We start from the raw sequence: 23469 nt of genomic DNA, 5'->3' as shown, positions 1-23469 counted from the left end.
GACGTCATGACTTGATCGCGCCTGGCAGATGTTGCTGCGCTGCAGACGCACGGGTATAGACAGATCCTCCGCCCGTTCTCGTCGCTCCGGGGATGCTTCTGTGAAAAAAACGCTTCGTGTGATAGATGTTCAGTCCTCGCTGTGCGCTCGGGCAGATCGCGACATTCATTTAGTCTTCGGGATTGCGTAAAATGATACCTGGATCTGCCGCATCAATGCTACCGTCTGCAGAAGCTGCGAAATTGTACCAGACCAATTACGTCCGCAACTCCCGTGTCATCGGACTTTTATGGGCCATCTTCACTATCCTGTTCGGTATCGTTAACGTGACCATCTTCTCACAGCCCTATTGGATCGGGGATGGCGTGGATACGCCGCAGGCCGGCTACTTCGGCCTTTTTCACTATTGCGTCGGAGACGGACTCTCCAGAGAGCTGGCCTGCCAGGGCAGCTTCACCGAGTTCGCCGCTATCCCCTCCGGTGCGTTCAAGGCCGCCTCCTTCTTCATTGGAATGTCCATGATGCTGGTTGTCACCTGCATCGGCTGCTTCAGTCTCTTCTTCCTGCTGAGCACCTCAACCGTGTACAAGATCTGTGGCTGGATGCAAGCAGCATCAGGTAAGTGCCTGTTAGTGGCTCCTGATGTGGGGCGCGGGGGGCTGGAAGGGACCTTGAAAGGGGGCTTAGATGATATGTGTTCACAAAATGCAAGCAGGGCAACTTTGATGATCCTCCCAGCTTCTCTAAACACAGTTACAGTTTACATAAATGTCTCTGTAAATGAAAAAAATACATGACGGATTTGATCCAGTGTCTCTGAGGTCTAATGTCTCTCTGATTGGGGTCCTTGGCCCTGACACTTAATCTCCTAAACACTGGGATGGACTTGATTTTGATTGATCAGTTGATTAGATAAATTAATCGTCAGTGGGAGAGGCCAAAGTGAAGTAAAGCAGACAGTGTGCAAGACCTGTCCATGGTGCTGAAGTGTTGCTGAGGATATAATGGACCGCAATATTTAATTCACAGTCAACTACTATATTTTTGACTGTTTAAACTACAGGTGCAGCCACATGTGAGGCATTTCTCAGCTTATCATATTGTGTTTCAAAATATCTGGAAAAAATATTATGGATATAAACAAACAATCAGCAACCATCCTTCCTTTCAGAAAACCTGTCAATCAGTTTAGGAGTGAAAGGCTCCAATTAGGGATGCACCCATCTGATACGATGGTTATTGGCCTAGTACTGAGCCTAATAAGCCGCTCAGGTGTAGGCCATGAAGTGACCAAACCAACACCAGTGCCATTATTGAATTCAAATTGATTCCTCTGTCATTTTCACAGTTTTCAGTGACCACACAACCCCTGGTCTGTTGTCATTAAAATGATCCCATGTGAGTTCCACACAGCGAGGTGTTGGAGAGCACTGATATTTGATTCTTGGCAGACACCCTGGGTTGAGGCATTTCTAGTTCCAGTCATTTTGAATGTTGGTGGGTAGCAGCACATTTGTTTTTAACACGAGGACCTGGTTTTGTACTTTAAATATCGCAATTAAAGGAAAAACAACTTGTCTGTCAATATGCTAGAAGCAAGAGCGAGAAAGCACAGCCTGCACCAGCGCATCAATACTGCAGAAAATGAGTATTGAAACTCTTTTGAATATTCAGAATCAATATGTATTGATACATCGATACTTTTCACAACACTATTAGGAACATGATATTGTGCCTTTGGAATTAAACCAGTCTTTGCTTTAGAGACATCAGCGCCTTGGTGTTCATGTTCGTCATCATAATGCATCACCACAACCTGGGTGCACATGCATGTAACTTCAATTAATGAAAAGCACATATTTCTGCTTATTGCTGGTCAAAAATGATGGTCCATAAAAATACAATGCAGGAGCCTCATTTATAACATGTAATAAATTTTTTATCTAAAGTATGATTAAAGCAGGAAACCGTGTTTAAGTAGTTATTAATAAAACCTTACTGTGACGTGGAAAGGATCTTATCGCGAAGCAAAGTGTAGACTTTTGAATTTCCTGCTGGCCATGTAGAGGTATTGCAGTTTGGGAAACATGCGTCCAAGCCTGTGGTCAACTTTGCATGAGCTTCATGAACAATGTGCAGCAGCGTCTCACTCCCACGCGGCTTGTTGGGCTTTGTTGGTCGACCCAGTATTTAGTCCACTGAATAATACTTCAATCTCCTCTACCATCGCTGTGATCTCATCTTCCAAAAAGGTAGATTGTGTCTTTCAGTCCATCATTATTCCTGACTAAACACTCATTTGTGCAGGAATCATATAAGTGTAAAGTACAAGGCAGGTGTCAAATCAAAGTTGATTTGAGTTTTATAGATCACAGGTGCGTGTATTATAAATGGGAATCTTAGAAAACTGTTTTTTATGCTCAGCAGTGTTTATGAATCGAATGTAAGCACGCCGTCAGACATGATCTGAAGACTAAGTTTGATGTATAAATGGAGACACATTTTTATAAATGAGCTCTATAGTAATACTTTTATATTTATATCAAAAGCCTGATTCAGACCAGTAACAGATGATCAGTTTACAAATGCAACTTTTTTTCTCAGAGACTGAGACCACATGAACTATGTTCTTCATTTCATGAAAATGCTGGTGTAACAGCACCTAAAACATATCGCTACAATGCAGCCAAATATACAGCGATCTGCAGACAACTGGTTTGTGTGTGTGTGTGTTTGTGTGGTAGAGTGGGTGTTAAAATGTTATAGAGGTCAGTGGTTCAGCTGCTGACAGCATTTGTCACTGTAACTGTGTGCTTATGTCATCTAGTGTGAGCGGAGGCCTCCGTCCTCTGAAAGGAGTCCAAGCGTTGCCAAACACAGGTCCGCTCAGCTGCACCAGTGGTCGAAGCAGCCGGCTCCCTGTACGCAAACAAACACGAATGATGGGGGTTATTTGGACCAGCTCCAGCGCTGTGTGTTACATTCGGGCTGAATTAATGCAATAGGCCTGTCTAATGAGGAGACCGCCGGGCTTTGTGCTTCTGCAGCTAAGAGATGAAAGAGAAAGCCAAGAGGAGAGACCCTGACCATGGCAAGCTGGCACAGGGATGCCTAATGAGCAAGCCCGGCTGCTTAGCACTGTCAAACTTCATTACACTTAGCTGAAGGTTAAACTCACGCTGCCTTCACTTGCTAGCCCTGCGGAGGACAGGTGGCACACTGGCATCTGTAATGGGTCCCTTACTGTCTGCTGATGTTTTGATAGGGAGTAAACCCTCAATATAATGGTGATAAATGACGGGAAAGAAAGTGTGTAGGTGTTTGTGTGTGTGTGTGCGTGTGCATGTGTGTGTGTGTGTGTGTGTGTGTGTGTGTGTGTGTGTGTGTGTGTGTGTGTTTGTGTGTGTATGTGTGTGTGTCTTTAGCTGCTGTTTTCCTCCTTCAAACATGTTGGTTGCACAAATGTACGCCACATTTCATGCCAATTACGCAAACTGAAATTAAAATCGACACAGTTGGTCAGCCTGAGCTTCAGTCTGTTATATTTTCTCATTGTAAGGCTCTCCATTTGGTGCAGATTTATATATTTATATATGGTACTAGTGCGGTGCTTGTTCAAAACATGCTGTGCTAAAATATAACATATGATGCACTACTTTCCATCAAACTATTCGGCATTACATCAGAATTGAAGCTCCACCTTGAACAAATATTTGCCAGGGGCCAACACTTCAACAACCCAGGCCTGGGAGCACCCAAAGCAGTCGTCTGGTCATAAACATTCTGTTTTTACATCTTGAAAGTAGACTCAAATATCAATCAAAAACATTTGAAGAGACAAATGCAGCATAGCGAGGCTTTGCAGTAACAAAATCTTGATTCATATTCGATCAGCATTGCTGAAGTTAGTTTTTTCCTCTCATGTGCCGACCAATTTCTGCAAGAACACCAGCGTTTTTCTCGACTTTGATAGTATAAAGACAGTCCTCGAGCACACCACTACCTCTTTTTAACAAGTTTGTCGTATATTTAACCATAATTAATCATCTGTAGTTTTGTTGAAGTCGACTGCATACAGTTAGCAAAGTTATTCATTTCAAAATAGCTGTATAGTCGTCTGCCTTGACGTAACCACCATGGATTTAGTAGAGCATGGATTTAACATTATTAGTGTTATAAGATAGTGTTGCAAATGTACATCATTTCAGTTCCAATGGCTCTGTTCCTGTAGGCTGTCCAATTGTTGCTGTTCATCAGATTATCTAGTAATGTGAGGGGTTTACAGATCCAGTCTTAAGCCTCCTGAACTGCTCACAGACTCATGGGGCCTGCTCCAATTATATCAAACAATTTAAAATCTGGATGATTACATCAGCACTTCCGCTGTTTATTCAAAAGTTTTATTAATATTAAATGTGTCTGGTGTCCACATTCGACACTGCACTTCCTTGGGTCCTCGGCAACAAACCTGCCAAGTGTGAAGTAGATCGGATGAAAGATTCTCAAGATATGCCACTAACGTACGAGGTTTCTTGCTTTATAGTTAGTAACAACAGCATATAACTGAGTAGGAGGGCTATTTAGGTACACTTCTCAATATCAAGGTCATACTACGATTGTCAGCCACGTATGGTTTGACACTATAAGACACTCTTGCAGCCGCTTTCACAGTTCCCCCTGGGCAAAGGTTAGAAGGTTGTGGATAAACACTTAACAACATATAACAAATTCCCGCCACCACACAAAGCTCCTCTCAGTCTGTGAGAGCACGCACACATCTCCGGCCATCTCCAGGAGGAGAGCTTTCTGTGAAGCCCAGGTAAAAAAGGCTGAATGTTTGATGAGAAAGCAAACCACCAGGACACATTAGATCTCTCAAAATGTCTACCTCAGCCAAACACAGTTGAGTGCAGAAATGCTCCTGCGTCCATCCTGCCCTAGATGGACTTCCATCCCTCTCTTACTTTCCTCACCAGAGCTATTTCCGTGCGTGCATCTGCTCAAGTCCATGGCATGCAGATGTAAGCGTGTGTTTTTTCCGCTGAGCTGAGCACAGCGAGGTACATGATGCACAGGCTCCTTTACCTTATCTCTTTCTGCTACCTTCACACAATTTCACCCTTCTGTGCATCTCGACTCGTTTCACTTGCTCATTCTGACCTCGCCGTATCTCACTTTCCCCTCTCTTTTCATACCTTCTCTTTTCTTTAACCCCACTCTTCTATTTCCCCATCTCTTCTCCTCATAAACTTGCTTCAGTGAGCACAGTATACGTGCTGTCCGTTTCTCTCTTTCTGTCCTGTGACTGCAGTTCTTCAGGGGTCTGCATGCCAATTAACTAAGAGGACTTTGAGGTCAATGGTAATTACTTCACCGTTTTATACCCTGTCGACTTTCTCTGTTATTTCAGCTGCCAGACTTTTCTCTATATTTGATGGGATTGTTTCTTCTCAAAAACATATGAGTCATACGCTTACAGTCGTAAGCTTTAAGAGAAAGTCAGCAGAACAATTGTGCAGACTGAGGGTGGCCTATTTGGAAAGATACAGACTGGACTGTTTTCAAAGGACTGTATTTACTTACAGCTCAGCTTTCTGTTTTTCCCTTTTTTTTTGCTTATTTTATTATTTGGTCTGTTGTGTTTGTGCGGGCTTGGTGGTTGTTTTTCCTGAACTAATTAAGAGAGAAAATATTTGCCTTAGAATTCATAGCAAAAATGACAAAATTGCATCCTGGAACATCCTCTGCTTCGTCTTTGAAGTCTTTGGTGGTTAATACTTTGGGGATGATACTTCAGATTGTGCGCAAGCCTGTGCTTTCTGCAGCACTTGCATGGCTTCCTCTGATGATAAGTGGAAGTATAGTTTAATATTATAAACTTGTATCTAATGAGCTGCTGTATTTCAGATGGCTTTTTAATTTAAAACGTTCTGCGCTGATGTCGCACACACACAGAGTTGTAAAATAGACATACTTCTGTGATTGTTTAATGGTGTGAGGGATTCACTCTTTAGTTCATTTTATGATGATATAAGCGTCATTAGGTTGGTTGAGGATGGCATGCTTCATATTGAGGTAACCATAATCTTTGAGAGGACTAGCTAAACTTCTGATGAACAAGCCTTGGAGCCACTGTTATTGTTAATAGTAACACCTGAGCTTTGTCCTACTATGACAAGACTAAAAATCCTCTGTGAAAATACTATTAGTGACTCATGGATGACATTTTCTTCTGGAGGCAGTTTGAAGACATAAAAACCTTCAAGATTAGTTCAATTTAGCTCACGGACTGAATGCAAGCATGCCGGGTTTATTACATTGTAATTTTTTAGCCAGTTGTGAACAGTTTTGTCAGTTCAAAACCCAAACATATTCTGTCACCAATCACATAAGACAATGTCAAGAAAAAATCAAATCCTCACAATTAAAAATCTGTAACCAGCAACACCTCATAGGTGAACAACTGAATAGACCGATTGCCAGTGATTCCCTTAACTACACAGGGCTACATGCAGTGTTTGAGTAAAGGTAAAGATTAAAGTATCTGATGGTAAATGTACTTCCTGGTAATAAATATACTTGAGTATCCACAGTACAAGTAAAAGTACTAATACATATATTTAGTCGGTCGACCAATTATTGGCCTATCCAGATCCAATATTCAGCATTTTTCAGATTATCAGAATCAGTGGGGTTTTGATCAAATGAATTACTTTGGCTCTGATGCGGCATGAAATCTGCACTGTAACTAGTGACTTAAGTTGTCAAATACATGTAGTGGAGTAAAAAGTACAATATTAGCCCCCAAAATGTAGTGGAGTAGAAGTATAGAGTAGCAGAAAATGGAAATACATAAAATACTAGTACAGTACTTGAGTAAATGTACTTAGATAAAGGAGTAACTTCAGGTAAGTAATGTACGTAACCTTCACTTAACTATGTTAGTAAGTTTAAAATAACTCACTGTGGACACGAACAGCAGTCTCCTTGGTCAGTGTCCTGGTTTTGTTTTTTTTATCTGACCATCCGTCCCTGACCTCTTCATACTACTTCGTCTGACTTCCCCATTTGCTGCCGTAATACACTGACACTGAATGTATAGGCAGAAAAGTAAGGAGGGCTCTTGTGGCTGAAATCAGTCAAAATTTGGTTTTAGATAATGATAGATCAACACTTTGAAACCTTAAACCTGTACTGCCCGACAATGGTGAGAAAGGAAAGTGAGAAGATCAAGAGAAGACAATAAAGAGACAAAATAACTGTTTGAGAGAGAAGCATGAGGGCCGCGAGACAGAGAAGACAGAGAGACGAGACAGAAAGCAAATCAGATAACACATCTCAGGGAAGACGTAACAGATCCTTTGGGTCTTCTAGTTCTCTCTCTCTGTGTATCATTATCTGTGTTTCTTTGTGACTGACTCTCACTCCCATGGTCCATTAGCTCCATTGAGAGGTTTGTTCTGAAAGGAGAATTGAGGTCCAGTTTAATGCAGAGGTGGAAAGCGGTGGATTTCGGCCTGAGAGCAGCTGTCATAGAGCTACGCTTTTCGCTGCAGCGGGACCAGACTTGTGTGCTCCAGTTCTCCAGAGTTAATGCGGTTAATGAGCACTTTTGTCTGAATATCAGGCCTTTAAAAGCAGATCAGAGCTCGACTGAGGAAAAGGCTGATTCTGTTACCTTGGACTTCCTGTGTTTGTGTGTGTACGTGTCACGTTGCTTCACAGCAACATTTGTTGTTCATACGGCAGTCACAACAGTCCATCCCTGCCCAGGGCTTAATTAACTTTTTTGTCCACATGCACCTTTGTTGAAAAGCAACTTGAGCTGCCAATCCCAAACAACTTAATGCCATAGCAAAAATTAGCATATAAATTAACAACATTTCTATTAAAATGCACGAAAACAGTTGCCTTGAATTTGATGAAGTGCTGTTAAGCTTTGTCCATAATTGCCTTCATCCCAAAGTTGTAAACAAAACAAACAAGCACATTAGAAGTTTGTCATGTTTGACTGACTTTTGCAGCTTTTCTTTTTCTTTTTTTTTTTATCGCACATCCTTGAATGACCTTTTGGATCTTAACTGAATGTCGCACTGAGCGAATGAACCTGACCAATTTCACACAGCTCTGTGTTTACCCTAAAGATTTAAGTTAATATACCGCTCTATCAATGCCAGTGAATTATTATTTATCCATAGTTCAGTTAACTTCAATTTCGTTTGACTTTGACTGAAGTTCTTTGAAAGACAAAGTTAATGCCGTGAAGGAAAGTTCTTGTCTTTCGAGTTTTTAGAAAACGCAGACACAGCTCCTTTTACTTACACCGGCAATAGATTTGCTTTAACTTAAGATAAGAAGTAAATACTGACTTCACAGTGTAGAAAACTGACATGTCTACTTATTTTACAACCCGCTGTTTTACCCTGCCTTTTCATAACACTGAGATCGCATTTTCTAGGTCAAATTGGGATTCTTACGGTAGTTTTTTGCTCCGGCCAGCTAGCAGTGGCTAAGTTGCTAACGCTGTCTGTGCTACAGTGGCACAGTGCGACCACAGTGAAAGGGGAGAAGTTGAGAAGGTCATCTTCAAAGCTGCTGAATGAACCTTTTTTCAATGAACAATCAATCCCTGACCATTATCTGACTCTGCATTTCCTCTCAGCGCAAAGGAGTTTTATTGTTGTTTTAGCTCACTGTTTTGAGTTTTTGCGTCGCACAGCTTTATTGTTGTGTATTATTTTTATATCAAGAAACCTTTTCTTGAATAGGTCTTTGTAACACCTTTCTGTTTGATTGAATGATTGATGCACACGGTCAAATGGAATGATCTATTTTTCTCTGAATTTACTCTTTCAGGGCCTACGAATACCCCGATTACACCCCTGATCCGATCAATAACTAACCTGTGGCATGTTATTACTGTAACTGTGCACCTCCTGCTCCTCCTCTGTCCAGTCTTCGCAGTGTGAATCTGGGAGATTATATGAATGTGAAGTAAACTAACCTGAAACCATCATAAATGCTACACTGGAACATCTAAGCTGCAGCCTGTGACGAAGGTTAATCTTACTTTGGACCTTTTTGTTATTTTACAGCCATCTGTGACAGTTTGGGGCTGCCGGTTATCATCATCATGTTAGAAACAGTCTGATGTGTCCAGTCAGTCGTGCTGCGGCAGCAGCGTACAGAGCAAGGAGTAATGTCTCTCCACAGCACATCAAGTCGGGTACCCAGTGGGGCAGATTTGGTTTAACAAAGATAGAGAAACAACATGGGAGTGGACTGTCTGCTTCTGCATTTGTGCTTTTAACTATGAAACACTAGTAGAAAGTGGGCTCATATTGATGTTAACATAACAAACAAGACCGACCCGAGAGATTTTGCAGCATCAGAAATATTAATCCTCTTCAGAGTTGCTCTCAAATCCTAAATACGCTCCAGAAATGTTTTGGCTCAAATCCACAACAGTTGTCTGGGGTGCATGACAGTGGCAGTCAGGTGGTAAAGAGAAGTGATGACAGGCTGGTTCCGGATAATTGCAGAGCCGATCTGTATTCTCACTCAGTCTTTTTCAGAGCAGCGCTGAAACTAAATGTGCTGACCCGCAACCTTTTTGGAATCAAATCAACTGGCTGCACAGCACTGCCTTGTGCACTATCCACACATGGCACCTTCGCAGCAGGTGGCTCAACATTTAAAGGTGAGATGGGGGTGATCTCTAGAGAACAGACAGATCATTTCGGTGTGTTTGTCTTCTAACCTGTCTCTCCTATTTCCCCTCTTTTCATATGCAATCAGACAAACAATCTTGGTTGTTTTTTTTACCCATTTTCCCCCACGACTGCACAGGTAATCTGTTTTCAAATCAACACCCTTCCACTCCTGCGTGCATTTTTGTAATTAAGAAACACATACAGCCAGTTGAACCACCTAATTATAGCCAGCGGGAGGCTTTGGGGAACCATCATCCATGCAGCTCACACTCCTGCTGATCGTGGACAGCAGGAGAGGATGAATGGTGGACAACTACACACACACCATCACACATATTGCACACACACACACGCATAATTTACATGCAGATACTGTATCTTCTGTCCGTAATTAAATACCGTCCTTCCAGCGCAGTAAGAGATCTGCAGGAATGTCCGTGTGCTGCTATTTTTGTAATGCATATTTGCTATCATTGAAGAACATCTCATGTTTTTTTTACTTTAAATCAAACATATCAATGCTGATTAATTAGCCCACACCTTGTGAGTTTGCGTGTAGAGCTGTGGAATACAAACTCTAAATGCCAGCCAAGTCATCAGCATGACTCCCCCTGTGTTTTGTGTCCCTGCAGCCCTGCACGGTGTGGACTATAGATTTGCCTGAGTTAATCCCTGTGATCTCAGATGTGGCCTGGCTCGGGCTGGAGCTCAGGCTGCTGATTTATTCCACGGAGGGAGGGATGAGGTGGGACAGCAAGGACACTGTGACCCATGACAAAACTTTCCATGCTGTTGTGACAATAATGGTCGGAGTGCACGTGTCCCTTTATGACAGTGCTAGAAAGTAACTAAGTACATTTTCTCAAGTGCTGTCTTCAGGTCAGCTATGATGTACTTTAATATTTCCATTTTATGCTAATTATATTTCTACTTAGTTCAGGGGGCAACGTACAGTAGGCCTACTGTTTGCATGTTAATACATCAGTAACTGGAACAGCACTCCACCAAGGCCAAACAGTCCCTTTTAACTTAAAGCCTGATCCATTATCAAACTCGACTCTAAATTTTAAACCATCCGCAACTGCTTAACCATAATTTAAGCTCACCATATTTTTATAACATACTGCATCAAATTGTAGTCACTCATAGATACCAGCCAACTAAATACACCTGAGAAAAAAAAACAATAAAGAAAGGTGAGAAAAACTTGCCGGATCCATCCCTTTAACCCGATCCACACTAAAGTTAATGGGGTCAATTCCTGGTCGAGACCCATCGTCCATCCAAGTTTTGTGGAAATCTGTCCAGTAGTTTTTGTGTAATCCTGCTGATAAACCAACCAACCAACAAACAAACAAACAAACATGTAAATATGTCAGTGACGGGGGCCATTCTGCATGATAAGCACCGACTTTTACTGAAATAATTGCATACTTCTTCCAACACTACATATGCAAAAAATACTGAAATACAATAAAATGAATTTCTTTCAGCTGCAGTAGCCTGAATCAATCTAGTCCTGGAGCACTATTGCTCGAAAGTGGTGGCTGGAGGGTGCATTTATGCAATCTTGTACTTTTAATTTCATTTCATTTTTAACTTTGCTACTTCCACATAAAATGCCGTTGTAACTCTCAGTCTGTCCTGTTGAAAATGTTAACTGTTGACTTGGAGAGCACATTCCAACCAAAGCCGTGGCTTTTTGCCTTCCTCACTCCTGAACTGGTGGTCTCGTCAGTATTTTTCGCAGAGAATTCAGGTCTCTTTTGATCAGCCTTGCCCTTGCCAATCTTTATCCTCTGTGGAGGTACAGGCTGCATCTGAACCTGTTACATAAGCCCTCCACCCCAGCCTGACTCCCTCCTGCTTTGCTCACTGCGGTTTACGCTGCACTCATCCCTCAACTCCTCTCCCCCTCCCTCCAGCCTCCAGCTCCGCATCCCCACTTCTGCTTTAACCTGAAGTGCTACATTTATTATAGAGGCACATGTCTCACCCCTGTGTCAACCTTCACTTGAGTGTAGTCACTCGATAATTTCACCGTGAGTACACCGTGTCCCTCTCTCATGTCCAGCTTCATCTGTAGGCGGCCTGCTCTCCTTTGTAATACCAACTTCAATCAATGTGTAATAATGAGGCGCCGTCTCACCGGATGGTTTGTGTGGAAATTAGGAGTCAGAGCACACACGCCACCTGAATATACAGCAACTGGCCAAAGTTGGAAGGATTAAAGAAAAGCTTTGAAAGATGAGAAGTCACTGATCATTAACTCCAAGGAGACAATGAGATAGATAGATAGATAGATAGATAGATAGATAGATAGATAGATAGATAGATAGATAGATAGATTAATAGATTAATAGATAGATAGATAGATAGATAGATAGATAGATAGATAGATAGATAGATAGATAGATAGATAGATAGATATTTTTGGGAGGTTAAAGGCTACTGCTGCTAATGCTATAGCCACGTCCTGTTTACACCATTGATTACTTTCACCTGCAACCTGTAGTAGGCTAAATCACTAGTTTGAAACTAGTTACTAAGAAATTAGGAAGAACTTTACACAGAAACTTAGGCCAACGGATTGACAAAGAGCTGGTGCAACCCACTCGAGTTTCTTGTTTAACTGATTAACTGTGTGGGTGGTGATTGAGACATTTCATCCTTTTCATCCTCTCCTGTTGGATACAGAAGTGTCTTTTTCAGTCTCTTTTGGGTTCGTACATCAGGTTTGTTCTGATGCTGTACTCGAAATGATACTTAGATCTCCTTCTAGTTGAGTTTTATTCCCTGTTGTAAAAGTCAGAGCGCTTCCTGCAGCCTACAGGTGCACTATAATATGCAATACACACATGTGGGAAGCTTATTTGCAGCATAGCAAGGCAGTTAAAAAGTTTTTTTAAGTCTTGTACCGGCACAGAACAGAGATGATTTGATGAAATAAGCCATTTCTTCCTCCTTCTAATCTTTTGAATTGAATCGGTAGGTAAGCTTTGGGCATTATGTGCTCATTGTGCAGAAAATTGCTGAAGATGTTGACGGAGCGGGATCCAGAGGATGCCTGCAGCTCCTTGCTCACCCTCTAGCAACCAGCGAGTTTTGCCAGCAACTCAAGCAGAAATAGATTTGGACTGTAGACAGCTCATCTCAAGAAGCATGTTCCTCATCTTCCAGGGGAGATAGCTGGAGTCAGTTTTCAAAAGTTTGTCTTGCTCCACTTTCCACTGTATCGTTGAAACTTTGGAAGTATTTCTTTTGGAGAACTGTTTAAAATGTGTGTCCAGCCAGCTGTCAAAACAAATGTTCATCTCCTGTCCATGCTGTGTGAAACTATGAAACTCTAACTTCTATAGGCTTTTTTTCTCAATCTTTTTTCTCTAACACAATAAACAGTTTCAATCATAGCATCTCCGCATTCATAACTCTCTATCTCCACTCCATAAACCTGGACCATGAAGCGGACTTAAGTGGTGACACATTTTCACACTCCATTAAGTCCCACTATATAGATCATGCACCCTTAATATAATGGCCCATTGCTCTGGATGCAATTATGGCATATCATTGTCATAGTCCTAGGCTATCTTGTTTCGGTAGTCATTCACTCATCTTTGGAGCCAGAGAGAATTCCTGAAGAGGGGGTTGATGCTGCCCACAATCTGTTAAGAGTCTGGAATGGCCTTCGGAAAGATTAGATTAATCAGTCTTATTGTACACCCTCATCATTTGACTACATAATGCTCACAGAAAGCCTTGTAGCTAATGAGGGAACCATATTTTGCTTAGTATTGAGTTATGAGAGTTATATGAGGAAGACTAATCACAGGAATCTGGAAAGTAAATTGGACAAATGCAGTCAGGAACCATGGATTAAACCCTGCAAAATGCAAATGGAAGAATACCCGCAAAAAACCTGGGAGCTTATAGAGGGAAGCATGTGGAGTAGAGCATCAAACGGACAGCATCCCTTGGTGGCAGAGTTAGATGAAAGAATTCAGACTTTCACAGGCTCAAAATGTGAACTGAAATCCTTTTGGATTGTGGCAGACATTACTTATTCAGTCCCAGAAAATACTGCATATAATATCTAAGCCGACAGTATACCAGAGAGCAGCCTTTCAAGGAAAAGCAACACATAACTAACCTTTAAATACAGGGTAGAGCTCCACCACCACCAGAATTCAAAACACACATATAGAACAAGCAATCACTCCTAAATGGATTAGAGTCAAACCAATACTGGATTTTCGGGCCTGATGCTGATATGATATTAGGGACTATAGAAATTCCGGTATCAATATATTGGTTGATGCTCTTATAAATACTGAATACATACATAAACACACCTCGCTCAAATGTAGCTACCAAACGGTTGTGACAGAGATATGTACGTAATGGATACAGGTTATTTTATTAACTTATATTATATTATTGTCCAAAATGGCGTCAGTGCGCCAAAATAGTAAACCTAACCCAGAATTTGATAATTAATATTCATCTCCAGCATCTTTTTTCTGCTAAATGTATTGTAAAAAAAGAGAAAAAATCTCATACCTGCTATGAAACACAAAAGCAAAACTAGTGATTTTGAATTAAGCACAAAAAAATCTGATTTTACATCTTTGAAAGGGAGAATTTTTAACTTAATACGGTGTGTGAATACTCCCGCATAAGATCAAACAATCCCAACAGTGGCTTGTCGGAGCATTACAGGAGAAATATCACTATCAATATCAAAATAACAACAACAACAATCTCTCAGGACAAATACTGAGCAGCTTGCTAGAGAGACTTGACTTCAACAGAGCTCTTCAACAGAAGCTGTTTACAGATTAAGTTAAGGAGGATTTTCTCTTCCTCTTAGATAAAAATGAATACTGGTCTCCTCCGAAGTTAAGACTGCTTCCATTCTTAGGCTGACTTTCCATTAAACCATAAGTTCACCCAAAAGTGAAGATTAAGTCAAAATCTACTCACCGTCAAGCACATGGATAGTCCACAAAAAAATATCGGCATGATGGCTACTAGATAATGACTGAATTTTCATTTCATTTCAACTCATGCCACAATCAACCTGTAGAGAGAATAAAAAGGTAGACTGCTTTATTTTTACCCCCAGTCATTGTATGATCCTACAATCAAATCACGAGCAGGCATTGTTTTGGCAATATCTTATTTGTTGGTGCATTTAAGTGCTAACAGGAAACAGGAAGTTATAAAAAAAAAGGCCTGCGGAAATGTAAAACACATGCAGTCTGACGTCAAACCATTACAACATGCAGAAGTAACCATTTGGTCCTTGAAACTTTAGGCTATTGCTACCGCTCCCACCTCTCTCCCACAACGTGGTGTTTGGGCTGCTTGTCTCCAGTCTCAGCAGCGTGAGTCATTCGAGCACCGAGCCACACTGTCACGCTGTGCCTCAGCACTGGCAGGAATCTCACTCTGCCTGAGGCTTAATTCTGAGAACGGTTACACAGACAACAGCATCAGGGATGAGCAATGCTTTTTAGGGGTTGTAGATCACATTACTGGCCAATGAATAACAATCACAAGCTGTTATTTTGTTCTTTTTGGATGTGAGTAATAACGTTACTGTCTTTTCGTATCTCCTCCTGTGGAGCTTCCTGTCCGCTGCTTTCTGCAAGAACGAGCACAAAAGAAGGAACCCTTTGAACTAGTGAGATTTTGTCCACATTCAGGTCACCGTTTCACCCGTGGGAGTGTAACATGAACTGTAACATTGAAGCAAACCCACCTATGCATATTCATGGGGAGCCCCACTGGGATAAACACTCAGAGCTGTTTCTCAGAGCGGCTGTGCCGCTTTTTGACTTTTAGTCTTTACCTTAAATGCCACTTTGCCAGCCACTGGCTCATTCACCAGTTCAGTAAACACACACTCTCTTATTCATCAGCACCGAGATGTGTCACTGTGAGAAGAAGCGACAAAATGATCTTCAGCGCTGAGCCACTGTGTACAATTTACAGAGAGAGTGAGCAATGTAAAGGTTCACTTATGTTCAACACTAGATACGGATAAGGACAGAGCCTTTTGTCTATGCTGTGTTCATTTTTCTCTGTATTTCTGCACGTTCTCTGAAAGCTTACAGATACGGACCAACGAAGCAGTACCTCTGGTAGTTGTGGGGGGCAGTGTAGCAAATAATTAACAAGACACAACCACAGGACAAGAGGAAGAAGTTTTAAAAATGGCTGAACTTTTTGAGGAGAGGTTATGCGAGTTGGTGAGAAGTTTTAAACATTTGCATGCTGTTATGAACAGCTAGAAGGAGATTGGACTTCGTTGAAGGAAAAGTAGAGGTCCGTGTGAGACCGATTTGACTCTGAGCAGCGCCCTCTAGTGGTTGCAGTACACAGTATGTGTGTGTGTGGAAGAACTGGATCCATATGAAGTGTGAGATAGAGCAGGTCGGGATGTGTGTGTGCATAATTTAGTTTGTCACAGCTATTTAAATGAGGTGAGGAGAAAAAAGACTGTGGGAGTTAAAAAATGTGAATCGCGTTTCATGGCTGCTTAGATGTGCTGCAGATGTGTAAATGATGTTGATTTAGAGAGAGCAGGAATTACAAATCACTGTGTATTCCCATCTGCCACGCGGTGCAATCGATGACACGCCGAAACACTGAAAACATGAGTCAGATTAAACCCTATAGTCTTTCGAAGGCAGTCGACAGTATAAGTGCTTTATTTTTTTCTTTGTCTGCAAACCAGGAACAAAAATCCAATCAAGCTGCTGCCTTGGAGGTCACATAGGACCTCCAGTCACCTACACTGCTCGCAAGTGACACACAGAGATTATATGAGGCAATGGGATTCTTTCAGTATCGATGGGATTTAGTCGTCTTTTTGGCGGAAGATGAGCCAGCGTGCTTCTGACAAATCTACCGCCATCATACCGTTCTGCACCGACTGCTCACACCTAATCTGCCCTACCTACAGTCTCTTACATAAGCAGCCAACAACCATTTCTTAGTCCAGTTTTTCCACTCTGCATGATCCCGCTGTTCCCAGGGAGAGAAAAGAGACAAACACAGAGAGGTGTACGTGTGAGGTGGAGACAAAAAGGAGTAAACGCTGAGAATAGCTGCGCCGAGGGGGGCTCCAGCATATGGTAGCCAGTGCTCATGACGTTGGCGTGGTGCTGGGTACTTGCTGGCGGCCACACACGGGGCACCCTACACGGGCTCTGTCTCTCACCACCTCTGTTTTTTTTCTCCCCGCCTCGCCCTACCTCATAATCCGTCTCTCCCTCTCTGCGCCTGTCTGCCGCTCCTCTCCTCCCGCCGTCTCTGGAGAGCACGGAGAAGGGCAAAGCTGAAAGGAGAAGGATAATGGCGTCGGTTAATATCTCGTCTCCACTCTGACTGACAGCTGTGTTCTGTCAGGTGTGCTGTTATTTCTGTTGCCAGGGTTTGAAGCACGCCGCTTATTACCGCAGCAGGAAGTTCTGCTCCAATGTAGAGCGAGCGGGTGAAGCCAACAGATACCAGACGATAATTAGATCATGTTTTTTGGACTTTACTTTTAGTTACCCTACAGTATGATAGTTGTAAGTAGCTATAAATCTTTAACTTCTCATTTGAAGATATATTTTGTTATTACAGCTGTTTTGTACAACAGCTTTCACTTATTATCGCCCACAGGAGGAGTTTTTATTCGTTAACAAGTACATTAATAAACACATATTTGCATACATCTACATTATGACGTGTTATAAACCAGTTGTTAAGCGTTTATACACTGATTATACACAACACACTGTTTTGCCGCGAAGCTCCAGGAACATGGGGGTGAGGAGATAATGGCTGAATTTTCATTTTCGGGTGAACTTATCCTTTAATAATAAGCCTGAGGACTGCCACTAACAATTTCTTTCATTATCAATTCTTTGTTGGTTAATTTTGTTGTTTTCCTATAATTCAAGTCAGTCCGATTATAATGGGGAATTATATTTTCTGGAACAGAGGAACTAAATAAATATAAAAAACATGATGTCTGGTTGTGGTTTTTTTTGTTGTTGTTGTTGCTGTTTAACTCAAATTTAATTTAAAATTGACATGATGATGCTTTGTTATGTTCTGCCTGTTATCTGTGGTAAAAAAAAAAAAAAACAGAAAAAAAAAACACAATGCAAAAAAATTGGCCGTCAGTGCTGCTAACAATAGTCTCTCTCATCAATCTCGATATCTCTAACTCTATTTAGTATTGATTTGGATATTGCATCTGTGTTACTTTGTCTCAATACATCCCTAATGGCATTTGAATTAATGCACCGTATCACATTTAACATATTTATTTAAAATCACTTCCTTCGGTAATATTAAAATGAGTGCACTGTAAGGTATTTTATCTTTCCTCTGTGAATTTTGATTAAGCTCCTCATTATGTAAGTGGTGTTATGGATTAGTTGACTCCAGGCTTACTGTTACAGTGTATGGAGGGGACATGTGCTCCTCCTATAACCACAAGCTGTTTCTGGGAACAGGAGCGGCATATGTGGCACCCTCTGTTGGTATGATCCTCGCCAGTGCATCCCTCAGAGATGTTCATCTGCAGAGGCAGGCTTTGGAGGAGATATTTTACAGTGTTAAGTAGCGACCGTGACAGATATTTTACTGCTCGTGTATCGCTTGTTCTCTTCTCCCTCCCCTGATGCTATCAGTATTTGTCAGTGTACTCCTCTTTTGTTCGTCTTCTTCCTGGACCCTCTTTCTCTCTCACCTGCTCCACAGCTCTGTGCGCCTCTTCTCTCCCTCCTGAGACTCAATGTAATATTTATGACGGCGCTGAATCGAGCCAAATGTGTGCAGGAGACACCCAGAAGGATCTAGAAAAGCTTTTGTTACCTTTGTAGTAAATGCATCATGAGGTGGAGAGAGAATAGTGATGTGTATCGACTCGTAGAATTTCAAATGGTTTTTGATCCTCCGTGGCACGCCTTCTGTTAAGTGAAACCTGTTAAATAAACCCCCATGATATACATAGCAGTCATGCAGTTCATTCACTCATATCAATGCACCACAGTTTTGTGATCGCCCTTTCTCCAAACCACAAATGGAGGAGCACCCAGAGAATGTGTAGACAGCTTTCCCCTCACTGTTGCCACATGACAGCTGACTGATGAGTTCAGCTTTCCAGCATCGTCTCAGGATGGACAGCTCCCTTCAACGGAGCAAATGTGATGTTATATTTGTAGTAGCCTTTACATTTTTTTACTTCAGTTCAAGTCATACTATTTCTCTTTTTCATGTTTTATAAGCAGCATGAATAAATAAAGCAATAAGCCCTTCTCACCACAACAAGTCTGAACATGCAAGTGTGTCTTGCTGTAAAAGAAAGCCCACAAAGCCCTGCGCAAAACACACCAACCCTACGGACAACATGAACAATTATTTTTCAAGATGGCCTCAAGATATTAAACAAAAGGCTACACTGACACTCTGGGTTGGTAGCTCGGCCGGCCACCAACCCACAATACGTGACGACCTGGGAAAAGGACTCAAGAATGAATTATCTAACAAACTGCACCTCTAAAAGAAAAACTACATTATTGCAAACTAGACACACAATTAACTGATCTTCCAAGCTACTATTTGTTTTTGGGTTTGGGCTGTAAACACACAGAGTCTGACATACAGAATACATTTTGTATCTCCATCAAGGACATACAGAGGCAGCGTTTTCTCCTTTCTTCTGCACTGACTGCATCAAACTCCTCTGGGGTATCTGCAGAGGAGTGCAACTATCGTTATAGTGTTAACTGTTTCTTCAAACAGCTTATAGTACTGGACAAACCAGAAAGTTAGACACCGAGGAAAACATTCTGTGTTTTTCATGTACTGGTGTTGGAGATGTTCTTGTTTCAGCCAATTTAAAGAAAGAATGAAAGGTGCTTTCAGGGACATTGGAGACTTGTTAGGAAGTGGTAGACAGGCAGACAGATGTGATGCAGGTGGAAGTGAACCTGTTCACTGTCTGCTCTAGCTGGTCACAATGTACGTCAAGGAGCTGAATCATGTCAGCTCTAGACGACATTTGACAGACTGTGACGCTATACTGTATTCAGCCTTCACGTGGGCTGAGCGGCATACGTCCTAGCGATGCCCTATCACAACCTATCACGGTCACGTTAAGTCTTCCTTGAGTGTGAAGGGTCCGTCTCTTGATTCAATGGCTAATCATTCATAAAACCAGAGCTGTTAATCACATGTTGTTTGCTCAGCGATGTAAAGGAATATTTTCTGTGCCACAAAAATGTAATGAAAATGAAATAAAATAATTCACTGCAGTTCCCCTCTATCTGTCTGAGTAAGTACCTGAGTACTTGCTCTGTGAATCTCTGTGTGCATAGGAATTTGTTATGACAGTTAGAGCCCTGGGGGGAGGTGGTGGAGGAGACGAGGGTACGCAGTTTGTCTGCCTCGTACTCACTTGCTCTCTCCGAAACATCTCAACACCCCCTGATGTCTTTCAGCACTATGAAAGACCGCAGCACTACTGTAACAAACTGCAGTGTGTGTGCACTTTAACGCGTGTGTGTGGGCAGCTTGTGTATACATACAAGAAGAGAGCATATTGTTCTCATTTTAGTTTGTAAGAAAAGACATTGAAACTTAAGTTATGTACGCATACATTTATGTTAAAAGGTCTGCAAATAAAGCAGCGTGCAGGTCCTTAGAAATGCAGATTACATGGTTAGCAAACTCAAATAATGTTCAAAAGCCTCAACCTTAAAACACAAACAAGCAGCAGTCAGGGAGGAGGCACTGCAAGAAAGTGTTTTGGGGTTAAAGAAGTGGGGTGTATGTTTTATTATTAATGTGCAATGCACTCCGGATAATTGTGCAGTCAGCTTCTTTTTCCAGGCCTAATGCTGTGCTGCTGCAACACCGCCTCAGAGGAGAGCCTCATCCAAATTGAAGATGAGAGAGATTTTTTACCCCATGGGCAAAAGATGAGAATGAGGAGTGCTTAGTTAAAATCCAAAGAGGAAGAAAAAAAAAAAAAAAAGCTGCAAGACAGTGCACGGGCTTTGGTTTTTCTTGTGCCGTTCTGCCGCAGCATCACCTCAGAGAAGAAGCTCTTTCAAACCGAAGATGAGAGAGAGCCAAATTGAAGATGAGAGAGATCTTTACCCTTCGGGCAACAACTGAGAATGAGGAGCAGCCAGTTAAAATAATAACTGAATAATATTACCACTATTTAAAATCCGAGAGGGAGAGAAAGAGAGGTGTTGAAGTTGTGTAACAAAAAAAAGTGAAGTACGTGAATGTGAGGAAATACATTTCACATTATCAGAGGCGTTACTACACTCCAAATCTCTCGCTGCAATTGTGTCCGGCTATGACTGTTGCTGTGTTTGTTTACTGCTGTTTTAACTGCTCCTCCACTGGCACTCATTGTGTCTAGACACTTATTCCCCGCCTCAGGGAGGGAATGAAAATCAATGTGATAAATGTAATAGAGCCACGGCAAAATCTCCAGAGAGGAGAATGTAAGGGTTCAGATTTTTAAAGCACTTGAAATGATTCTTTATCATTTCCCCACAAAACCTCATTATCCCTGGCCTCATTTATTACACTGCACTTTTGCCTCGAACTCGTTTTTTGTTCTGCTTATATCTTTTGTTCCATTCTTCCCCTCTCTGCCCCTCGCTAGGAGTCTGTCTGGTGCTCGGTTGTATGATCTATCCTGATGGCTGGGACAGTGATGAGGTCCGGCGGATGTGCGGAGAACAGACGGACAAATACAGCCTGGGGGCCTGCTCAGTGCGTTGGGCATACATCTTGGCTATCATGGGCATCCTGGACGCTCTCATCCTCTCCTTCCTGGCCTTCGTCCTGGGGAACCGGCAGGATGGACTCATGACAGAAGAGTTGCTGGCTGAGAGCAAGGGTGAGAATCTACAAATCTATAAATGTGATATTTTATTGATATCCTTTGGGAAATTCAATCTTTGCTTGCACATAGCACTGGAAGTCATGTCATGTTCTAACCCAATCACCAGAATAAATGTTACTGTCAGTTTCTGCAAAACCACATTAAGTTAAACCGATAAGCTCACCCTTTCCGTTTGTTTAGGTGTCATTTTCTATTTCTCTTTGGTTACAATGCTGCGTACAAAATATATATTTTTATTTTTGGAGTTAATTCATTGAATTGTTAAACATTTCTCTACAATTATCACATGTACAGCAAATGCATCAAAGAATAGGAAACCAATTTCCCTAAATTTCCATTTATTTTAAACCCCAAATTGAGAAATCTCATTTTGTTTTGGCCAAGTGGAACCAGACAAATTGCTCTAAAAGTGCGCTCGCAATGCAATTTGTGCTATAGTGGTCTGGCAAAGCATGCACTTAAAATAAATGAGAATACTTTAAATTTCGCTTTAAGAATAGACTCCTCATTAATCACAAACCATGTGACTTTCCACCCGGACTGAAAATAGAAAGTGTGCACTCATTAGGGTTGTGATAAAACACACGCGAGTCTGGCAAACAGATTACATGAGCTGAATTCAAAAAAAAGGATCACATTCGGTACGCTCTTGTATCTAAAGCCAAAGTTTTGATGTAATGAGCCTTTGAGGCAGCCTCTATAAAAACAAGACTAAATTTAGGAAGCTATAAATGAATTTGAACATAACCATAAGAGCTGCATGAGCCTGCTTTTGGGTTTAATACGCTAAAAAATAGCAACCATGTGCAACCATTTTGCCCTTTTTTGTCCACACTTCCTGCTCTTGACCCATTTTGAGTATAGTCATGATTGTGTTCTCTTCTGAAAGGGAACTATATAAACCAAGTGATAATGATCAGTCAGTGATCAATATAATAACAGAATGACAATGTATATTTTGTCAACATTGAGTAAGGAGTCAGCTGGGTACCATCTCAAAAAATATGACAAACCTACTTCCTGGTCTTCTGCCTATTAAGGAGTGTTAAAAGCGACATGTAATGCTCATTTTCAGGTTACTAGGATAGGTCTACATGCTTTAATGCTCAAAAAACCCATCAGTTTTCTGATACTGTCCAGTGCTGCAGCACTGTATTGTTTTAGCTCCTGTCTCTTTAAGGCTCCCCTCCCAAATATCCAGTCTCCTCTGATTGGTCAGCTCACACATGCCTGACCCAGTACCGCTAACAAACACACAGCAGCCTTGCTAAATTATGCAAATGTATACTATGGTGACGTGAGATGTCACAAAGTGACAGAATGAAAGGCGAGACTACTGACGAGTTGTTTCAGGAGCAGTGTTTTCTGAGGGAGAGAGGAGCTTCTGTTGGTGTGGACGTTGAACTTTCAAGATCTTTTACATGCACAGGAACCTATATTAACCACTGAAGGGAAAAAAATATTTAAAGCACAGTAGGTCTCCTTTAATATTCTGCTCCTTATTAAATATACAACACAATGATTCAAAGACAGTAGGAGTATCTGTCCTTACCAACATCAAACCTCACTTTCCCTCCAAAGATATATAAGGGATGCAATGATTTAGTCATGGAAATGGCCTGGCCTATTGACTGGTGTCCATGCATATGTAATTCTGTATCACAGGTCTACACAGTGATTTACTGTGAAAAGGCCTGGGTGCAGGTATGTCTCCCAGTGGGAAATGGGATTAGCATGTCCTTGACCCGTAGTTTGCAATGGAACCAGACAGGCATGGGCATCCAATAACCCATTAAACAGAAGTGGGGAGAAAGAATGAGCGTG

The 23469-nt window shown here is 41.7% G+C and overlaps 1 pseudogene; it reads left to right on the top strand.

Annotated features, from left to right (window-relative positions):
- Positions 1–125: 125 nt before the first annotated feature.
- Positions 126–22728, top strand: LOC141000941 (LHFPL tetraspan subfamily member 3 protein-like; annotated as a pseudogene).
- Positions 22729–23469: the final 741 nt, after the last annotated feature.

Source organism: Pagrus major, chromosome 8, assembly GCF_040436345.1.
Source record: "Pagrus major chromosome 8, Pma_NU_1.0".
NCBI classification, from domain to species: domain Eukaryota; kingdom Metazoa; phylum Chordata; class Actinopteri; order Spariformes; family Sparidae; genus Pagrus; species Pagrus major.
This window is presented reverse-complemented; position numbering and strand designations above follow the sequence as displayed.